Source organism: Bufo bufo, chromosome 3, assembly GCF_905171765.1.
Source record: "Bufo bufo chromosome 3, aBufBuf1.1, whole genome shotgun sequence".
Classification (NCBI taxonomy): domain Eukaryota; kingdom Metazoa; phylum Chordata; class Amphibia; order Anura; family Bufonidae; genus Bufo; species Bufo bufo.
In genome coordinates, this window is record NC_053391.1 from 57,784,785 (window position 1) to 57,809,306 (window position 24,522).

Here is a 24,522-nt window from a genome sequence, read left to right on the forward strand (position 1 = left end):
ATTGTCTTTGTACCGGGGATCCAGCAGGGTGGCAAGCCAGTAGTCCGCACACGTTAAAATGTGGGCAACTCTGCTGTCGTTGCGCAGGCACTGCAGCATGTAGTCGCTCATGTGTGCCAGGCTGCCCAGAGGTAAGGACAAGCTGTCCTCTGTGGGAGGCGTATCGTTATCGTCCTGTATTTCCCCCCAGCCACGCACCAGTGATGGGCCCGAGCTGCTTTGGGTGCCACCCCGCTGTGAACATGCTTCATCCTCATCCTCCTCCAACTCCTCCTCATCCTTGTCCTCCTCGTCCTCCAGTAGTGGGCCCTGTCTGGCCACATTTGTACCTGGCCTCTGGTGTTGCAAAAAACCTCCCTCTGAGTCACTTCGAAGAGACTGGCCTGATAGTGCTAAAAATGAACCCTCTTCCTCCTCTTCCTCCTGGGCCACCTCCTCTTCCATCATCGCCCTAAGTGTTTTCTCAAGGAGACATAAAAGTGGTATTGTAACGCTGATAACGGCGTCATCGCCACTGGCCATGTTGGTGGAGTACTCGAAACAGCGCAACAGGGCACACAGGTCTCGCATGGAGGCCCAGTCATTGGTGGTGAAGTGGGGCTGATCCGCAGTGCGACTGACCCGTTCGTGCTGCAGCTGAAACTCCACTATGGCCTGCTGCGGCTCGCACAGTCTGTCCAGCATGTGCAAGGTGGAGTTCCACCTGGTGGGCACGTCGCATATGAGGCGGTGAGCGGGAAGGCCGAAGTTACGCTGTAGCGCAGACAGGCGAGCAGCGGCAGGGTGTGAACGCCGGAAGCGCGAACAGACGGCCCGCACTTTATGCAGCAGCTCTGACATGTCGGGGTAGTTGTGAATGAACTTCTGCACCACCAAATTCAGCACATGCGCCAGGCAAGTGATGTGTGTCAAACCGGCTAGTCCCAGAGCTGCAACGAGATTTCGCCCATTATCGCACACCACCAGGCCAGGCTTGAGGCTCACCGGCAGCAACCACTCGTCGGTCTGTTGTTCTATACCCCGCCACAACTCCTGTGCGGTGTGGGGCCTGTCCCCCAAACAATATGAGTTTCAGAATGGCCTGCTGACGTTTACCCCGGGCTGTGCTGAAGTTGGTGGTGAAGGTGTGTGGCTGACTGGATGAGCAGGTGGAAGAAGAGGAGGAGGAAGCTGAGTAGGAGGAGGAGGAGACAGGAGGCAAAGAATGTTGCCCTGCGATCCTTGGCGGCGGAAGGACGTGCGCCAAACAGCTCTCCGCCTGGGGCCCAGCCGCCAGTGGTGTCACCAGGGGGGGGCCAGAGGGGGCCTTGGCCCCCCCTACATCATGCCGTGCCCCCCCATGTGCCCCCCCAACTAAAATGACCCCCCCCCAAGTGAGCAGCCGCCGCCAGGCACAGGGAGATGAGCGCTTCCATTGCGCTCATCTCCATTGTAAACTGCCTGTGCCAGCGGAGGTGCAGGGGAGGGAGAGGCGTGTCCCTTCCCCTTCCTCTGATAGGCTGCAGGCAGGCACCGAAGTGGAGGAGAGGCCCCGCCCCCTAATTACTCCTGTTTATCTTTCTAAAGCTAAAGGACCTTTGATGATGTCATCACAGGTCCTGTAAGGGAACTGCACAGTGTAAAGTGTAGTTCCCAGGTTAGAACAGTGCATCTGCCAGGACCTGTGATGACATCATCTTCAACATCACAGGTCCTGCAGAATCTAGCAAAGGAACTGCACCAAAAATGGTGTAGTTCCTACGTTTCAAAGGTACATCTGCCAGGACCTGTGATGACATCATCACAGGTCCTTCAACCCCTAACAGCAAGTATTAGAAGTTCACAAGCAGCTCTGCATTGATCCATACAGACTGGAATGGAGAGGTAAGAGGAGGTCCTTCACTTTTAATCATTTACCTCCCCTCCATGCCCTGTTTTTACTCATTGCTCACTCATGTATAATACTTCAGACAGTGACCACTACTTCATGTACCTCACACACAGTGACCATAATGTATAACTGACCACATATTTCTATAAACACTGCATCTACAGTATTATGCCTTCTATTTGTCACATCAATACACTGCTCTGTATATATATATATATACACACACACATACATGCACACACACTGCATATATTACACAGTATTATACATGCAATATGTACAGATATATAGTATATACCGCAGTGCACTGATATGTGAGGTACAAGGTATAATAGATGCTGTGTGTACAGATATCAGTACACTTCTGTATATTCTATATATGTGAGGTACGAGGTATAATAGATGCAGTGTGTACAAATATATAGTATATACAGCGGTGTACTGATATGTGAGGTACGAGGTGTCAATACCCTGCTGTATTTACTATTTATCTTTACACACTGCATCTATTATACCTCGTACCTCACATATTACACTACTGTATATACTGTATACCTGTATACACTGCATATATTATACCCCGTACCTCACATATCAGTACACTGCTGTATATACTATATACCTGTTCACACTGCATATATTATACCCTGTACCTCACATATCAGAATACTAGGGAATATACTATATACCTGTACACACTGCATCTATTATACCCTGTACCTCACATATCAGAACACTAGGGAATATACTATATACCTGTACACACTGCATATATTATACCGCGTACCTCACATAACTGTACACTGCTGTATATAATATACATCTGCATCTATTATACCTCTTTTGTGTGCCAGGGCTGTTTTGTAATCCCAATCCGGCCCTGATGGCATAAATTATAAAACGCAGCAGCAAGAATAGTTCATGGAACAAAGGGAGGGGCTATAAAAGGGGAATGGGGGCTCAATTTAGATTCCTGCTATGGGGCCCAGTGATTTTTATGTACGCCCCTGGCTGCAGGCACTAGGCCGGCAGCCTATCAGAGGCCGGCGCAATGAAGTCATCGTGCCGCCTGAGCCTTACATTACAGCGTGGGACACAGGAAGAGGCTGCATCGCATCGCTGACACTAAGGTAAGTATAAGTGTTTTTTTTTTTTTTTTTTTACAATAGTGTTACTGGCACATTGGGGGGGCTTATTACAAAACTGGCACATGATGATGGGGGGGGACTTTATACTGGCACATGATGATGGGGGGACTTAATACTGGCACATGATGATGGGGGGACTTAATACTGGCACATGATGGGGGGACTTAATACTGGCACATGATGATGGGGGGACTTAATACTGGCACATGATGATGGGGGGACTTAATACTGGCACATAATGGGGGGACTTAATACTGGCACATGATGATGGGGGGGACTTAATACTGGCACATGATGGGGGGGACTTAATACTGGCACATGATGGGGGGGACTTAATACTGGCACATGATGGGGGGGACTTAATACTGGCACATGATGGGGGGGACTTAATACTGGCACATGATGATGGGGGGACTTAATACTGGCACATGATGATGGGGGGACTTAATACTGGCACATGATGGGGGGACTTTATACTGGCACATGATGATGGGGGGACTTAATACTGGCACATGATGATGGGGGGACTTAATACTGGCACATGATGGGGGGACTTAATACTGGCACATGATGATGGGGGGACTTAATACTGGCACATGATGATGGGGGGACTTAATACTGGCACATAATGGGGGGACTTAATACTGGCACATGATGATGGGGGGGACTTAATACTGGCACATGATGGGGGGGACTTAATACTGGCACATGATGGGGGGGACTTAATACTGGCACATGATGGGGGGGGACTTAATACTGGCACATGATGGGGGGACTTAATACTGGCACATGATGATGGGGGGGACTTAATACTGGCACATGATGATGGGGGGACTTAATACTGGCACATGATGGGGGGGACTTAATACTGGCACATGATGGGGGGGACTTAATACTGGCACATGATGATGGGGGGACTTAATACTGGCACATGATGATGGGGGGACTTAATACTGGCACATGATGGGGGGACTTAATACTGGCACATGATGATGGGGGGGACTTAATACTGGCACATGATGGGGGGGGACTTAATACTGGCACATGATGTGGGGGACTTAATACTGGCACATGATGGGGGGACTTAATACTGGCACATGATGATGGGGGGACTTAATACTGGCACATGATGGGGGGACTTAATACTGGCACATGATGATGGGGGGGACTTAATACTGGCACATGATGATGGGGGACTTAATACTGGCACATGATGGGGGGACTTAATACTGGCACATGATGATGGGGGGACTTAATACTGGCACATGATGATGGGGGGACTTAATACTGGCACATGATGATGGGGGACTTAATACTGGCACATGATGATGGGGGACTTAATACTGGCACATGATGATGGGGGACTTAATACTGGCACATGATGATGGAGGGACTTAATACTGGCACATGGGGGGGCTTAATACTGGAACATGGGGGGGCTTAATACTGGCACATGATGGGGGGCTTATTACTGGCACGTGATGGGGGGCTCATTACTGGCACGTGATGGGGGGCTCATTACTGGCACGTGATGGGGGCTTATTACTGGCACGTGATGGGGCTTATTACTGGCACGTGATGGGGGCTCTTGTTACTGGCACGTGATGGGGCTTATTACTGGCACATTGGGGGGCTCTTGTTACTGGCACGTTATTGAGGGCACTTATTACTGGCACATTATTGGTGGGCACTATAGGGGCATCTACTGAGGCCACAAAGAAGGGGTGTTTTATATGGGGGGCTCTGTACAGTAGCATTTTATACTGGGACACATTATGGTGGGTACTATGGAGAAGGGGAGAGAGGAGTACTATGGAGTCATCTACGGGGGGCACTAAGAAGGGGTATTTTATACTTGCAAATTATGGGGGACACTGAGGGCATCTACTGGGGCACGATATATGGGACATTTTATACTGGTACATTATGGGGGGCACTAGCAGGAAGGGGGGAGAGGAGCACTATGGAGGCATTTACTGGTGCACTATATAAGGGTATTTTATACTGGCACATTATGGGGGAAATTAGCTCAACTGGGGGCATAAGGGGGTATGTTTTGCACATTATAAGGAGAATTATTTCTACTGGGGGCATTATGGTGGGTTTTATTACTCCCCCATGGTATGACCCCCTAGTAGCAGCACCAGCCCCTCCCTGCTCTGCTATCCCTCTGCCCCTTCTCCAAATCCTTATTATGAAATCTTTCTCATTAGGTTAAAACACAACATCAGCTCCGCCGAGCCCCCGGCCAAGTGTTGAAGTTGTGTCCGAGATCCCCAAGGGCCAAGCCAAGTAACTGTACGTTTTCATGTGAAATATGTTTATTTTATATATGTACACTCCTGTGAGAGGCGGGGAGGGAGATCTGTGGATGACACTGTTATAGGGAGGGAGATCTGTGGATGACGCTGTTATGGAGGGGGAAATGGGGATGACACTGTCATGGGGTGGATCTGTGGATGACACATATAGCATAAGATGCTATATACGGTATGTGGCATCCACAGATCCCCCCCATAGCAGTGTCATCCACAGATCCCCCTCTCTATAAAAGTGTCATCCACAGACAGCTGGACTTTTCTTCCCTGTTGCGGTTTTAGGTATTGGGTAAAGTATTGCAGCATTTCTAAGCGTACTTGTGTAAATGTATCGTTGTTATAGCTGCCCCCCCTACTTTTGTCCTGGCCCCCAGTGTGCCCCCCCAAAATTTGAAAGCTAGAGACACCACTGCCAGCCGCCACTACATTTACCCAGTGTGCAGTTAGGGAGATATAGCGTCCATGGCCGTGCTTACTGGTCCATGTATCTGTGGTTAGGTGGACCTTGCCACAAATGGCGTTGCGCAGTGCACACTTGATTTTATCGGATACTTGGTTGTGCAGGGAATGCACGGCTCTCTTGGAGAAGTAGTGCCGGCTGGGAACAACATACTGTGGGACAGCAAGCAACATGAGCTGTTTAAAGCTGTCTGTGTCCACCAGCCTAAATGATAGCATTTCATAGGCCAGTAGTTTAGAAATGCTGGCATTCAGGGCCAGGGATCGAGGGTGGCTAGGTGGGAATTTACGCTTTCTCTCAAATGTTTGTGAGATGGAGAGCTGAACGCTGCCGTGTGACATGGTTGAGATGCTTGGTGACGCAGGTGGTGGTGTTCGTGGTACATCCCATGTTTGCTGGGCGGCAAGTGCAACGTCCCTCCAGAGCAGGAGGAAGAGGCCGAGGCGGCGGCAGCAGCAGAAGAGGCCGAGGCGGCAGCAGCAGAAGAGGTAAAAGGGGGAGCCTGAGTGACTTCCTTGTTTTTAAGGTGTTTACTCCACTGCAGTTCATGCTTTGCATGCAGGTGCCTGGTCATGCAGGTTGTGCTAAGGTTCAGAACGTTAATGCCTCGCTTCAGGCTCTGATGGCACAGCGTGCAAACCACTCGGGTCTTGTCGTCAGCACATTGTTTGAAGAAGTGCCATGCCAGGAAACTCCTTGAAGCTGCCTTTGGGGTGCTCGGTCCCAGATGGCGGCGGTCAGTAGCAGGCGGAGTCTCTTGGCGGCGGGTGTTCTCATTTTGCCCACTGCTCCCTCTTTTGCTACGCTGTTGGCTCAGTCTCACCACTGCCTCTTCCTCTGAACTGTAAAAGTCAGTGGCACGACCTTCATTCCATGTAGGGTCTAGGACCTCATCGTCCCCTGCATCGTCTTCCACCCAGTCTTGATCCCTGACCTCCTGTTCAGTCTGCACACTGCAGAAAGACGCAGCAGTTGGCACCTGTGTTTCGTCATCATCAGAGACATGCTGAGGTGGTATTCCCATGTCCTCATCATCAGGAAACATAAGTGGTTGTGCGTTAGTGCATTCTATCTCTTCCACCCCTGGGGAAGGGCTAGGTGGATGCCCTTGGGAAACCCTGGCAGCAGAGTATTCAAACAGCATAAGAGACTGCTGCATAACTTGAGGCTCAGACAGTTTCCCTGATATGCATGGGGGTGATGTGACAGACTGATGGGCTTGGTTTTCATGCGCCATCTGTGCGCTTTCTGCAGAAGACTGGGTGGGAGATAATGTGAACGTGCTGGATGCACTGTCGGCCACCCAATTGACTAATGCCTGTACCTGCTCAGGCCTTACCATCCTTAGAACGGCATTGGGCCCCACCAAATATCGCTGTAAATTCTGCTGGCTACTGGGACCTGAGGTAGTTGATACACTAGGACGTGTGGCTGTGTCAGAATGGCCACGTCCTCTCCCAGCACCAGAGGGTCCACTAACACCACCACGACCATGTCCACGTCCGCATCCGCGTCCCTTACTAGATGTTTTCCTCATTGTTACCGTTCACCACAATAAGAAAAATATTATTCGGGCCAATGTATTGAATTCCAATTCAGGCTTTTTTTTACAGACACCTAACACTATCTGGCTATCTATTTAGGTACCTTATTACACTAATACAGGCACACCAGTAATGACAGATTTAGCTGAATATAAATGTGAGGCCTATTTTTTAGGCGCTGGGTGACAGGTATACGTTTAATCACAGAATTAGACTTGGCTCTGCACTGTAGCGTGTGTGTTAAGTTTTTGAGAATGACCCTATCAGCACCTTCAATCTAATATACCCTTTTAGGGATAGATTTAAAGTAGGCCTGATACAGCAGAAACCACTAATTTTGAGAATTGCAAATTTGGGAATTGTTTTTCAACCCAGAACAAAAACTGTGCTTTGACGGTCACAAACAATAACTTGACCAGCTAAAACAGTACAGATTTGGTTGAATATGAATGTGAGGCCTATGTTTTAGGCGCTGGGTGGCAGGTATACGTTTAATCACAGAATTAGACTTGGATCTGCACTGTAGCGTGTGTGTTACGTTTTTGAGAATGACCCTATCAGCACCTTGAATCTAATATACCCTTTTAGGGATAGATTTAAAGTAGGCTTGATACAGCAGAAACCACTAATTTTGAGAATTGCAAATTTGGGAATTGTTTTTCAACCCAGAACAAAAACTGTGCTTTCACGGTCACAAACAATAACTTGACCAGCTAAAACAGTACAGATTTGGTTGAATATAAATGTGAGGCCTATTTTTTAGGCACTGGGTGACAGGCTCAACTTGCCCCTGATGTAGTATATGTCCAAATACCCACACTATTGATGGTTAAATGCACTTGATGAAAGCTTGACCCTGATGTAGGATATAGCAAAAAATAACCACACTATTGATGGTTAAATGCACTTGGGTGACACAAGCTCAGCTTGCCCCTGATGTAGTATATGGCCAAAAAATAACCACACTATTGATGGTTAAATGCACTTCGATGAAAGCTTGACCCTGATGTAGGATATAGCAAAAAATAACCACACTATTGATGGTTAAATGTACTTGGTGGTAGCTTGTGCTGGCGCACCACAAGCCACAAAATGGCCACCGATCACCCCAGAAAAAAGTGATATAAAAACGCTCTGGTCAGCCTAAAAAAAGTGAGCAATTGAATATCAGCACTTCAATGATCCACAGCTGTAGATCGATCACTGAATGAAGTCTTTTGGAGGAGTTAATCTGCCTAACGTCGCAGCTGCAACCTCTCCCTACGCTTGTATCAGCAGAGTGACGTGCAGCGCTACGTGACCCAAGCTTATATAGAGGCTGGGTCACATGCTGCACTGGCCAATCACAGCCATGCCAATAGTAGGCATGGCTGTGATGGCCTCTTGGGGCAAGTAGTATGATGCTTGTTGATTGGCTGCTTTGCAGCCTTTCAAAAAGCGCCAAGAAAGCGCCGAACACCGAACCCGGACTTTTACGAAAATGTTCGGGTCCGTGACACGGACACCCAAAAATTCGGTACGAACACGAACTATACAGTTCGGGTTCGCTCATCCCTACACACCAACTATTCCTCTACCCTATTGCCAAATGCCAACTATTTGAAGTTGTTCAGAAGATTTAATCACAGATTGTCCATTAGTGAATTTTTTTTTTTAATAAGCCACATAGTGTTTTTTATGACCATGGTGGTTAAGCAAGCTCAGCCCTTTCTGGCTGTTGACAATTAGAGATGTCTCAAACTATTCGCTGGCGAACAGTTCCCGGCGAACATAGCTTGTTCGCGTTCGCCGCGGCGGGCGAACATATGCGATGTTCGGTCCGCCCCTACACATCATCATTGAGCAAACTTTGACCCTGTACCTCACAGTCAGCAGATACATTCCAGCCATTTAGCATACCCTCCCTCCCAGACCCTCCCACCTCCTATCAAAAAGAAAGGACAGCATCCATCTTAGATTCTGTCACGGCTGAGGATGGGGGAAATCATCAGCCGTGCGGTGAGGGAAGATGTCCAGTCGCTACTCGCCAGGAACACAGAATCAGGGCACAGGTCACCTCCTGTTGCGTCCCTAACGCTGACCCTGTCTCCTACCTGCATGGGCCGACCTTGATGGTAGGAGGACCCATGCGCAGGAACCTCGGATCCCTGACTTATTCTCCGACCGGTCCCTGGGCTAAGGAGCAGGGTAAGACAACCCACTCCTCCTAGGCACGGAGGAGCAGGAGTCTCACTGGCCAAGCAGCATGAAGAAGGGGGTACATAAACAGGACTATGGATAAGACAGGTGAACCAAACAGTTCCACACAAACCTGTCTCAGCCTTGCTGACTGGAACCTGTGCTAAGGAAAAGGCTGTCCACACAGACAAAGGTAAACAGCACACACATGAAGACACACAGGGACCAGGACATCCATAGCTGCACAAAAACCAAAGACACAAGACATCAACAACACATCACGGTATTAGAACTTATGACCGGAAGGGTGGCCCTTACAAGAAGATGGAAATCACAGGAGGCTGCTACAGCAAAGCATGACTGAAGCAACCTACTGAGCCATGCCAAAGTGAGAGGCTTTATAGGCCTAAGAGGCCACACCCAACGGTCAGACATACCCAGTGACATCACACACACTGGGAAGGGAGTTAACCCTTCCAGCACCACAGGAAAGGGAAAACACCAACTTAAAGGAATAGTGTCCAACACAACAAACACACTGTGGTTGTTGCCGCAGGCAACGACATGGGTGGCAACCATGTCCTGGGAGTCAGCCCAAGGCCGGGACACTGCCACCACATGTACACAACGACAAACGTTGCCACGGGCAACCACAATGCAGGAAAGGTGTCCGTGCACACCACACAATACACAGAGTGCACACAGACTAACAACAGTGCATACATACACACACACAAACTCCAAAGGGACCGCACACATACCTGTTGTCCGCGGCAACCACACTTGAGGCATACAACATCAAGCCTCAAGCTGCGGTTGAAACAACAACACAAACCACGGCAACTGTATGCGGCTCCCAAGGAGTCACGGCCAAAACCGTGGCGGTGACAGATTCATTCTGAAGCTGCAGTGTCACAAATTTGACTAAGTTGTAATCGCAATGCGATTAATACAGGTTATATAAATCGCATTGCAAATTCAACTTAGAGCTGGGTTCCTAATGGTTGTATTGCTAGAATATAACGAAGATTGAGAATATAGTGCTATATTCGTTATATTCGTCAATTCTAGCAATACAACCATTAGGAACTTAGCTCTAAGTTGAATTCGCAATGCGATTAATACAGGTTATATTAATTGCATTGCGAATTCAACTTACCACACTCTGCGTCAACTACGTAATTTTCCATGGGAGTTTTGCCATGGATCCCCCTCCGGCATGCCACAGTCCAGGTGTTAGTCCCCTTGAATCAACTTCTGCATCACTATTGTGGCCAGAAAGAGTCCCTGTGGGTTTTAAAAGTCTCTTGAGATCTCTTTCTGTTTACGGTTCTCTTTTGAACCTCCTGGAAATTCTTATGAACTTGGGCCCAGACTGTGCATAGTTTGTCAGATATAACTTCTACCTCAATATTTTCAGAAACTGAAGATTTAAATGAGCCCAAGCGGGGAAGGAACCCATGATTCCAGAAAAAAGGCAAAGTATTGGTAGAACTGTTAGGACGATTATTGATAGGTAGTTTAGCCAATGACAGATATAATATCCAATTACTTTGATGGTCAGCAACATAATACCTCATAAATTGTTGATTCAGCTTTTCAGTCTGCCTGTTAGTTTCTGGTGGAAGGCTGAAGAAAATGAGAGAGTGACACCCAAATGATTACAAAGCGAGCTCTAAAACATTGGAAGAAATTGAACCCCCTGTTAGATACAATACTATCAGGAATGCCATGGACCTCAACAATATTGTCACGAGGGTGTCAAGAACCACGCCTGACTCCGTTATACCCGGGGTCAGGAAGTCGCAGCGGTTGGCTGCACGCTCTATGTAAGATAGGGCTGTTTCCTTATGGTAGCTTTCTGGGTTTGCTTTGCAACCCTTTTGGCTCACTCAGGGATCTGTAGCTCTTTCTCCTCAGCTGTTCCTTGTCCAGCACTCCCAACCTCCTTATATTCCCCTCTCACACTTCTCTGGTTGCCAGATATAGAGCTTCCTGCCTGGACATCTATTCTGACCCTCTGGAGCTGTGTTGCTGCGTTCTCTGGTTGTTGGTCCAGAACGCTACCCTCCGGATCCCTGTTGGACCTTTGTGGTCTGCTGTGGTCACCCACCTGGGTGTATGTGTTTGTCTGTGTTGTCTGTCCTCTCCCTGGTGTTTCCCTCTTAGTGTCAGTGGTGCGGACTAGCGATCCCACCGGCCCGTTCACTATCTAGGGCTCATTTTAGGGAAAGCCAGGGTTTAGGCACGTGATCGCCTCACGGGTGAGGAACCCGTCTAGGGACGTCAGGGCAGTCAGGTGCCAGCCGCAAGCTGAGTCAGGGGTCACCACCTTTCCCTCTCCCTTGGGCAGGGCTTTCCCTTTTCCCTCCCTGTGCGTGATGCCGGTCATTACAAATATACTAAAAATACTGAGGATGATTCCTTAGTCGAATAAAGTTTGCTTAAAGGAACAAAATGTGACCTTTTTACCATGACCCAGATCACGGTCTTCCCTTGGGATCTATGGAGATGTGTGACCAAGGCCTTTTGGGAATAGGAAATGGCCACAGGTCTCTAGCAGGAAGAGATCTGGGGGTTTTGAATCTGACAAAGGTTTCACACCAAAACATATGCCTTATTATCTTTAGCCATAGTAGGCCATCAATAAAGTCTAGCAACAATCCAACTAGTGCCCTATAGGAACCCGGCCTATAGGCGACAACAAAGTTAAAACATGTGAAAAAGAAAGCCTAACCTGCTTGCCAAGATTTGTGTCTTTTGGCAGACTCCAGAAATGTCACCACTATCTGCTGTCTAGCCGCCTCCAGAAAATGACACTACCTCTCAAAAGCCCACTTAATGGCCAAAAGCTTGCAATTACCTATATCATAGTACTGTAAGCTTGAGAAGTAGAACATTTTCTATAAAAATAAGCACATGTGGGGTCATTTATCAAATTGGTGTAAAGTAGAACTGACTTAGTTGCCCATAGCAACCAATCAGATTTGACCTTTTATTTTTGACAGTTCCTTTGGAAAACTAAAGGTGGAATCTGATTGGTTGCTATGGACAACTAAGCAAGTTCTACTTTACCTGTTTAAAACCATTGGAGTCATTTAAACTATAAATGACTATTAAATATCAAACTGGTGTTAAGTGCTCCAACTCCCACCTCAGAACCATTGACCTCCCCAATGAACGTTTTTTTCTGATCCAGTAAGAATGAAAGCTTTAATTGACTTTTCTTCAACATCTCTAAGGCAACCGTAGCTTCTGGTTTCCAATTAGCAACATCAGCACCTTTCTTTGTAAGACTAATAAAGGCTCTGGCGATAACAGAAACATTTTAAATAAATTTTCTATAATAGTTTTCTATAATAATTAACTGAGTCTGGGGATATGATATATCCTAAGAATGGTAACTCTTTGACTCCAAACAGGCACTTTCTAACTTTACAGATATAAAATTGTTGTGCAGTTATCTGTAAGACAGCCTTAACATGACAAACATGAAAACTCAATTTAGAGGAGTGCACCAGAATGTCTTGTAAATAGACGACCTTAAACCAAACAGCATCACCAAATATCAAAGTGTTCCTACCGGGTATTAAATGCTACATTCCACTCGTCCCCCTCTTTGATGTGGATAAGGTTAAAAGCCCACCGGAGGCCAAACTTGGTGAACCATTTAGCTCCCTTACTCCGGTAAAAAATGGTCTGGAATTAACGCCAAAGGATAACGTTTTTTGACCATGATCTTATTAAGTTCTCGGTAGTCAATACATGGTCCACCATTTTTTTATATTTTTTTTTACAAAGTAGAATTCTGCCTCCAAGGGAGAAACAGACGGTCAGATACAGTATGAACTTTTACCAAACTTTCTTTAATGTAGTCCTTAAAAGCCCAATTTTCCCGACCTGACAATTGAAAAATATGCCCTTTCAGAAATTAGGAGTCTGGAATCAAGTATAGTGCGCAGTCGTAGGCTCTGTGGGGACGGAGAAAAATCAGAGCTAGGTTTAGCAAACATATCTTGAAATTTGACAACGAGATTAGACAATTGTAGAGGAATTATTTGCAGTGAGGTCATAGATAAGGTAGAAAGATGATCTAAAATCTATAAAAGATTATCTAAAATCTATATCCCAACTCTCTAGTTCCCCTGTTTCCCCCCTGTTTTTAACAAAAGGATTGTGAACCTGTAACCAAGGTATACCTAGCAAGACATCAAAAGATAATTCTTTTATATGAAAGAGCCCTACAGACATGGTAATTTCAGGAGTACAGAATTTGATAACATCCTTCCCCAGTATAGTAGAATCAATTGTCGTCACCTGGACAGGAAAAAGCAATGTAGATAAAGGGAGACCTAGGGACAATGCAAATTTCTCACTAATGAAATTTGCAGCAGCCCCTCAATCTACAAAAGCCTCTCCTGTCAGTTTCTCATTTCCAAACTGAATACAAATAGGTTACATAATTCTCTTGGAAGCACCGCTAAATATCTTTTTCCTCGAGTACCTTTTCCTAACCTCACTTGACTCTTTATCCATATTCCGCAGAGGGCATTTGGAGCACAACTTGACCCAGTCATGTTTCAAATTATTAGGCTTAGTGGCCAGTGCAAAAACCAACGTAATTAATGTTTTTTGTTTATAAATATTGACATGGAAAATTAAATATAAATTCATCAAAAAATTATTTTAAAAATATGTTAAACATAAAAATGTGATTTAAACTAAATAGGTCATTTTCTGAAGATTTATTCCCTCTAAAGAACAGATATTGGTCTTTCATAAGGTTTGCACCCTTGGCTAGATTGGGATGATAGCATTGTTTTTTAGAAAGTGACACAGAGAGCTCCTGCACTGTACTCCATAAATGCAGCCTCAGGACAGACTGGTTACTTTCAAGATGCGTACTTGCATCTTCTTGGAATGTATGTGAATAAATATTAACTGTTTGTTAAGCTGCACCAGTCTACCACCATCATCATTTGGACTGCCATCATTTTTACCTTCAACTCTTCTACAATTCCTGTGGATAACTATCAGATTGGCGGTGGTTCTACCGCTGGGATCCCCATCGATTATGAGAATGAGTGCCCTGTACCCCCTGAAGGCACCTTGCTGCTCCCCTAAAATTACTGGAGCAGCCAGTCACACATGCGAACTGCTGTTCCATTCATTTATTTATATGGTAGTTCCAGAGATAGCTGAGAGCAATACTCGTGATCAGTGCAGGTAGCCGAGCGCCATTCTCGTGATCGGTGGGGGTCCCAGTGGTAGGACCCCCCTGTCTATCTTACACTTATCCTCTATCCTGTGAATAGGGGATAACTTTTACCTACTGGAATACCCCTTTAATCTTTTTTCTTCTATAGTAATATACAGAAGCATGTACTAAATTTTATTTTTCCCATACTTCACAATGTTTTGACAACAATTGGCCTTTCTCATGCAATGACTGCCAAACCTTGGTGCCAAACAAGCCCCTTTATATTTTCCCTTATGGAAAAGTTTAAGAAACTGTCTAAGTGACAAACTTTCTTTGTTGCCCATAGCAAACAATCGTTTTCGCAGACCAGAACAGAAGATAAAAACTTTTTATTTTGCTCTGGAGTTTTCTATGCTGGGTATACAGTATAATGGGAAGATGGTGGAGGTACAGGCAAAATTTGGCCAAAATACTGCTGAATGACCACAATCGAAACTGCCACCAATGGGAAGATGCAACTGCACCAAATTCAGCTGAGAAAGAAAAATCCTTCTGAACGGTCACTTACATAATGGACTGAAGTCTGTACTATATTTCCTGGACTCCAAACTGAAATATTGAAGCAAACTACCAGAGATATTTGTGCTGCTGCTGATGATGTGTTTCGCTCACAGAGCATTGCCTAGGCTGAATACGGTTCTAACCATTTTTCATCCAAAAGTAGGGCTTGGTATATCAAGGTTTTCTGCCTTTGAATCTAAACAAGATTTTCATTCATTGACAGCAAAATAGTATCTTAGAAATGGTGGGGATTTGAAACAATATGTATTACGGAAACTACCAGGCACCTCCTAAGGTAATAAAGAAAACTTACCTCTCCTTCTGCTTTATCCAGTGCCACTGCACTATACACCTTGCTGCATGGAAGCCATGATGTACTGTTTGGCTGCAGTAGTGATGTCCCATATACCATGAAAGCCACTGCTGGCCTTAGCAGTGTATGCCTACAGCCATTAAGACCAGTGATTGGCTGCAGTGGTATACAAGATGTCACTGCTGTAACCAAAACATTATCACAGTTGCCAAGCAGAGAAGAGGACAGAGAGGTGGTGCTGGGATGAGGGGACATGTAAAGTACATACTCTTTATTATTTTAAGGTGTTTGCTAAATAAAGAAAAACAATTGGACACCCCCTTTAAGCTTTAGTAACCAAACAACTTTTTATATTTCAGGGTCATTTTGAAATTTTACAAAGATATGTTTGCTTTAGTAATTGCTCATAATTGTCTTTATCTTACTATTTTCAGGAGATAAAACTTGATACAAATTTTCTTACCATTTTTATGCTGTTCTCAGTCTGATCTAGAATTTATTTAACGGTTTGCCATTACTTTGTATTTGGGTTTTCGCATTAATAGATTTTAGCTTGACCTCTCATTTCTGATCGATTATTATAGTGACATGGTCATCATGCTCCAAAGCAACTGTAAAGAAGCACAAGCTTTAAGAGCTCACTCAGTTTGTTCCTACTGTACTGAAGATGAGTTTTCTGTATTTGTTTAGATTGTAAATCTGTGGCAAAAATGTTAATTGGATGGGTCTTTAAAGTCATTTGAATGTCTTTGGGGTTAAAAAAGATTGCATGGATTTTGATGGGAAAAATAAATGGAAATGACCATTAATTAAAGGGTAAACTAACATAAATTACCTTAATACTTGGACAACTTGACACAGCTACTAGGAAGACGTGGTAGAACATTAAATAGAACAAACAAATGATGATATCATGCCCTCAACACAGAACTGTTACTACAAACCAGTTACTTTCACTCCCCAATGCCCACCCTTCTACACTTTTTCTATTTAGGCTCAAAGATCTGCACTGCTTACTTTCTTATACACTTTTATAGTGGTTAGAGCTTTATATTTCTGATGAAGAACATCACATCCCTGACATAAATAGCATGTTGCACTCAATAATGACTCAGTATGTAGTAATCATGCATGTCAGTCAACCAGTGTGTTTTCTTTATAGTCCATGTACATGCAGAGGGCATGAGCATCATTCATAAAGTTATATTTATCAGAGACAACCCCTTTCAGCTTATGAGTTCCTCTGTGATCCAGCATTTGGCAGAGCTGAAAGATGTTCTAATTTTTTCTGGTCAAAAATTTCCTTTCAGTAATTGCACCAGAGGAAATATTGTGTTACATGGTATTTATTCAGATAAAAAATATAATATTACATGGCAGCCATTTTACAGAAGGTGTCACCTGCACTGCTTGTAAAATGTGGTGCCTGGTGGATGGGGTTGTTACAGCTAGGGAACATAACAAGATGATTACCATGGTATAATAATAATTAGAGATGAGCGAATTTATTGAAAATTCTAATCGGCTGCTTCGCAGAATTTTACTAAAAGATTTGAATCGTAGTGAATTACTTTGTCACAAAGCGCAAATTTTTTTGTAAGTAGCAGGTGCAATGACAGGGAACGGCGATAGCGCCGCCCATGAAACTTACCGCCTTTATTTGGTTGCAACGGGCCAGCCGCCGCCATCTTGCTTGAAGATCTCGGCCGAAATCCCATGCGGTGCGAGATTACGTCATCACGCCGGCCTACGTGATGATGTAATCTCGCGACGCACGCGATATCGGCCAAGATCTTAAATCAAGATGGAGGCTGGCGGCCCATCGCGACCAATTGGAGGCGGTAATTTAGATTTTTTTTGTTTTTTATACTATTTCAGGTTAAATCGATTCGCTGACACGAAGCATGAGGAAATTTGTTTTCCAGGTGAATCGAATTTATCTTGAAATTCGAATCGAATTCCACTTTGTGGGATTCAAATTCGCTAATTTCTAATAATAATTATTCCAGTGCTACATTTATGCCAATACTTCAATTCAATCCAGACAACATATATTGCAATTATTAGAGAAACACTCATATACACAATACTGTGCAAAAGTTTTGGGTAGTTGAGAGAAAAATGCTAAGAATGCTTTCAAAAATAGAAGTGTTAATTAACAAATACAAAGTTAATAGACAAAAGAGAAATATAAATCAAAACAGCATCATTTCTTGGAGGCAAACTAATACACAGTTTTTAAAGGAACTCTGCAGGGAGTTTTTCCGAACATCTTGAATAACTAACCAAAAATCTTCTGTGGATGTAGGCTTGCACAAATCCTTCAGTCTCTTCATGTCATCCCAGAAAGACTTGATGATCTTGACATTAGGGCTAGAGACATACTATAGAAATATTTCCTTGTAATAAACCCTGTAAATGGCTGTATCAAACAGCACTTGCACCCCAATAACAAGAACGGTTTGCTGAAATGACAGAGCTGTATAACGGCAATTTGGATCCACAGTCAGTGCAGCAAGGTGTAAGAGGATTGTTCCCATTACCCAGTCTGTAACCTCCCCTACTGAACCCTGTTCTACATAAATGCTATGGGATAATTCCTCCCTATCCTTTCCCTGTACTTATAAATCATTTTTTCACCACAATCAAGTCTTTCCTATTACTGCCCCTAGCGCCTGCTAACGTCTCTCCCTGCACTAAGTATGCTGGAAAATGGAAAAATACAAGATGGCTGAAGCTATTTATAGGGCTGTGACATCACAGGGCTGGCTGACTGCTGTCACAATCAGTGTGGGGGGGGGAAACTCCACACTGAACACAGGAGGGAAGAGGAACAGTAACTGGGCCTGAAAACTAGGAAAGAAACAGGTCACCTCCTAGACAACCCTAATCTGGGCCCTGACTACCTATCAATATGAATAGAGGTAGGAATAATTATATGCAATATACCTAGGCCCTGATATCCCTATAAGGCCCTGGAATATGTTTAGGACCAGAGACAATCCATTCCTCCCCAGATGGCCGAATGGAAGTCTCTGTCTCAGGCCCAGATACAACAGGGAATAAAACAAACACAAACAAACACAACACTTAACTTCTGTAGAGATGGAAGAACAGGAAAACCAGAGATGACCTCACACCAGCTCAGTCACATCCAAATGAAGCTATCTACTGCATAGTCAGAAGGGTGGGTTCAGACTATAAAGGGTAGAAGTGATGACCACTGAGCAACAACTGAGAAAAGGGAAGTTAACCCTATCAACACTGAATAAAGAGAAATCAAGGAGGCTGTTAGATTCCTCCACACTCAGCCAGTCTCTCTGATGTCCTGACACCAGTCACCTGAGGGACCGTGACAGCTGCTGATTGGCTGCATGCATAGCATTATGAGTGATCCTGCCTTTCCATAGTTCCTTTCTCCATGTCCTCACACATGCAACAGCCATTTTAGTAAAAAATGTGATTCGCTACCACGAAGCGTGAGGATATTCGGCTTTGCTGTGAATTACATTTTTCCTGAATTTCGGATCGAATTCCACTTTGTCAGCTTCGATTTGCTGATCTCTAATTTGGGCTCTATGGGGGCCATATCATTTTAACTTCCAGGACTTGTTCTTTTTTGTGCTAAATATAGTTCTTAATGACATTGGCTGTAAGTTTGGGGTTGTTGCACAGCTGCAGAATAAATTTATATATACAGTTGCAAGAAAAAGTATGTGAACCCTTTGGAATGATATGGATTTCTTCACAAATTGGTCATAAAATGTGATCTGATCTTCATCTAAGTCACAACAATAGACAATCACAGTCTGCTTAAACTAATAACACACAAAGAATTAAATGTTACCATGTTTTTATTGAACACACCATGTAAATATTCACAGTGCAGGTGGAAAAAGTATGTGAAGCCCTAGACTAATGACATCTCCAAGAGCTAATTGGAGTGAGGTGTCAGCCAACTGGAGTCCAATCAATGAGATGAGATTGGAGGTGTTTGTTACAGCTGCCCTGCCCTATAAAAAACACACACCAGTTCTTGGTTTGCTTTTCACAAGAAGCATTGCCTGATGTGAATGATGCCTCGCACAAAAGATCTCTCCGAAGACCTACGATTAAGAATTGTTAACTTGCATAAAGCTGGAAAGGGTTATAAAAGTATCTCCAAAAGCCTTGCTGTTCATCAGTCCACGGTAAGACAAATTGTCTATAAATGGATAAAGTTCAGCACTGCTGCTACTCTCCCTAGGAGTGGCCGTCCTGTAAAGATGATTGCAAGAGCACAGCGCAGACTGCTCAATGAGGTGAAGAAGAATCCTAGAGTGTCAGCTAAAGACTTACAACAGTCTCTGGCATATGCTAACATCCCTGTTAGCGAATCTACAATACGTAAAACACTAAACAAGAATGGATTGCATGGGAGGATACCACAGAGGAAGCCACTGCTGTCCAAAAAAAACATTGCTGCACGTTTACAGTTTGCACAAGAGCACCTGGATGTTCCACAGCAGTACTGGCAAAATATTCTGTGCACAGATGAAACCAAAGTTGAGTTGTTTGGAAGAAACACACAACATTATGTGTGGAGAAAAAGAGGCACAGCACACCAACATCAAAACCTCACACCAACATCAAAACCTCATCCCAACTGTGAAGTAGGTGGTGGGGGCATCATGGTTTGGGCTGCTTTGCTGCGTCAGGGCCTAGACGGATTGCTATCATCAAAGGAAAAATGAATTCCCAAGTTTATCAAGACATTTTGCAGGAGAACTTAAGGCCATCTGTCCACCAGCTGAAGCTCAACAGAAGATGGGTGTTGCAACAGGACAACGACCCAAAGCATAGAAGTAAATCAACAACAGAATGGCTTAAACAGAAGAAAATACGCCTTTTAGTCAGAGTCCTGACCTCAACCCGATTGAGATGCTGTGGCATGACCTCAAGAAAGCGATTCACACCAGACATCCCAAGAATATTGCTGAACTGAAACAGTTCTGTAAAGAGGAATGGTCAAGAATTACTCCTGACTGTTGTGCACGTCTGATCTGCAACTACAGGAAACGTTTGGTTGAAGTTATTGCTGCCAAAGGAGGTTCAACCAGTTATTAAATCCAAGGGTTCACATACTTTTTCCACCTGCACTGTGAATGTTTACATGGTGTGTTCAATAAAAGCATGGTAACATTTAATTCTTTGTGTGTTATTAGTTTAAGCAGACTGTGATTGTATATTCTTTTGACTTAGATGAAGATCAGATTACATTTTATGCTGTGCAAACAAGAAAAGGAACGAAGCGGCACTGCATGGATCAGGCAAGTCAAACCTGTGCTCTGTACTGGCTCAGATAGTGGCACCGCAGCGAAACATACACTCCGTATGTGGTGCTCAGCATTGAGTGGAGGTTGTATCAATAGTGTGCATATAGAGACTTCAGAAAGAATATGCGGCACTCACCGGAATCTTCACAAGGTAATACTCTTTATTGGTCCTTCATACAGGACGGGTAGGTAGGGTGCTGCATATGGAATAGCTGCCGTGCTAGCACGACCTATCCAACCTTTGTCTGTTTGTTTTTTAAATTTGTTTATGTGATTTGTTTTGCTTCCCCTGTCATGTGTTTTCGTCATTCACTGGCGGCGCACAGCTGCTGCACATGATGCCGGCTGTGGAGCGTCGCGTATATATGGCGCAAGGTTGCGCTCTGACGATTAGTGCGGCTAGAAGAAGCGCAATCCATAGCGCGAAACGGCCGTAGCCGCCATCCATCTGCAGAAGCCTGTCCGCCCCAGCACCCTACCTACCCGTCCTGTATGAAGGACCAATAAAGAATATTACCTTGTGAAGATTACGGTGAGTGCCGCATATTCTTTCTGAAGTCTCTATATGCACACTAAGATTACATTTTATGACCAATTTGTGCAGAAATCCATATAATTCAAAAGGGTTCACATACTTTTTCTTGCAACTGTATATATATATATATATATATATATATATACACACTCACCTAAAGAATTATTAGGAACACCATACTAATACTAATACGGCTTCAGAGTGGTTGTACTGTGAGTTGCAGTTTGTCAAGGGTTTTGCAAGCATATCTCAATATTGTATTAAATTGGCTTAACCAGTTCAAGACTGGGCAATTTACCTCCCTTCCTGATCAGACGTATTTTGCATTTTTTATATTTTAATGCATGTCTCTTTGAAAACAAAAATTTTATTTCAGTTCAGATATATATAATTTTTTTTTGCCTTTTTCAGTGATAGACGTAGCTTTATTTTTATGCCTTCTCTGTCACTGAATAGACATAAATCAATACGCGCTTTATATACATATCAGACAGCGGCAATGCCGCTCCCTGCCATAATCCTAGTGATCATGTGATCTCTGAGTCCAAGGTAACTGCAACAGTTGATGGGTTTTAGCAGACCCAGATCCGCTCTTCAATGAGTCTGGAGACTACATTCCTCCAGTAACTGGGGTTAATATGTTAACCCAGTTACAGGAGATATCAGTTATAAAAAATTGCCATGTTAAATGCCCCCCAAAAGTCTTGTATTACACAAAGTACGATTAAAAAGTTAAAACTAATTTAAAATAATTAAACTAAAAAAAAAGTCACTGCTAGCCTACTTTAAACTTCCTTGCCCGCTCCTTCCACTGTAAACTGTATATCTTCTTTATCAAAATTACCATAACAAAAAGGAGACACAATTTAAAAATGTATTTTAGTTGCACTTTGGATCATTTAAAAAATAATTTTAAATATGAAAAATGCTAAATTTTTTATTTATTTCATATATGTTATATAAAAAACATAAAATACTAAAAATAAAAATGAAATAAAAAAAGCCTCATTTATCACCAAAGAAAGATGTAAAATGTATTCAAATAGCCAAAGAAAATATTCCATTATTTTTTTTAATCCGCATTAGGGACCAAGCTCATTTTCACCTTAAGGACCAGGCCATTTTTTGCAAATCTGACCAGTGTCACTTTATGTGGTGATAACTTTAAAACGCTTTGACTTATCCAGGCCATTCTGAGATTGTTTTTTTCCTCACATATTGTACTTCATGATACTGGTAAAATGGAGTAAAAAAAAAAAAAAACATTTTTATTTATAAAAAAATACCAAATTTGCCAAAAATTGGGAAAAATTTGCAAATTTTCAAGTTTTAATTTCTCTACTTCTATAATACATAGTAATACCTACAAAAATAATTATTACTTTACATTTCCCATATGTCTACTTTATGTTTGGATCATTTTGGGATTGATATTTTATTTTTCAGGGATGTTTCAAGGCTTACAAGTTTAGAAGCAAATCTTGAAATTTTTCAGAAATTTTCAAAAACCAACTTTTCAAGGACCAGTTCAGATCTGAAGTCATTTTGTGAGGCTTACATAATAGAAACCACCCAAAAATAATCCCATTCTATAAACTACACCCCTCAAGGTATTCAAAACTGATTTTACAAACTTTGTTAACCCTTTAGGTGTTCCACAAGAATTAATGGAAAATAGAGATACAATTAAAAAATTTCAATTTTTTGGCAGATTTTCCATTTTAATATTTTTTTTCCAGTTACAAAGCAAGGGTTAACAGCCAAACAAAACTCAATATTTATGGCTCTTATTCTGTAGTTTACAGAAACACCCCATATGTGGTCATAAACCGCTGTACGGGCACAAGGCAGGGCGCAGAAGCAAAGGAATGCCATACGGTTTTTGGAAGGCAGATTTTGCTGGACTGTTTTTTTACACCATGTCCCATTTGAAGCACCCCTGATGCATCCCTAGAGTAAAAGGTTTAAAAAAGTGACCCCATTTTAGAAACTACGGGATAGGGTGGCAGTTTTATTGGTACTATTTTAGGGTACATATGATTTTTGGTTGCTCTATATTACACTTTTTGTGAGGAAAGCTAACGAGAAATAGCTGTTTTGACAGCGTTTTTATTTTTGGTTATTTTCAACATTCATCTGACAGGTTAGATCATGTGGTATTTTTATAGACCAGGTTGTCATGGATGCGGCGATACCTAATATGTATACTTTTTTTTTATTTATGTAAATCGTACACAATGATTTCATTTTTGAAACAAAAAAAATCATGTTTTAGTGTTTCCATAGTCTGAGAGCCATAGTTTTTTCAGTTTTTGGGCGATTATCTTGGGTAGGGTATGAATTTTGTGAAATGAGATAATGGTTTGATTGGCACTATTTTGGGGTGCGTATGACTTTTTGATCGCTGGCTATTACACTTTTTGTGATGTAAGGTGGCAAAAAATGGCTTTTTTTTACATCGTTTTTATTTTTATTTTTTTACGGTATTCACCTGAGGGGTTAGGTCATGTGATATTTTTATAGAGCAAGTTATTACGGATGCGGCGATACCTAATATGCATTTTTTTTAATCTATGTAAGTTTTACACAATAATTTCATTTTTGAAACAAAAAAAAACATGTTTTAGTGTCTCCATATTCTGAGAGCCATAGTTTTTTCAGTTTTTGGCCGATTGTCTTAAGTAGGGTCTCATTTTTTGCGGGATGAGATGACGGTTTGATTGGCACTATTTTGGGGTGCATATGACTTTTTGATCACTTGCTATTACACTTTTTGTGATGTAAGGTGACAAAAAATTGTTTATTTAGCACAGTTTTTATTTTTTACGGTGTTCACCTGAGGGGTTAGGTCATGTGATATTTTTATAGAGCCGGTCCATACAGACACGGTGATACCTAATATTTATGCTTTTTATTTATTTATTTATGTAAGTTTTACACAATAATATCATTTTTGAAACCAAAATAATTCATGTTTTAGTGTCTTCATATTCTGAGAGCCATAGTTTTTTCAGTTTTTTGGCGAATATCTTAGGTAGGGTCATATTTTTTACGGTGTTCATCTGAGGGGTTAGGTCATG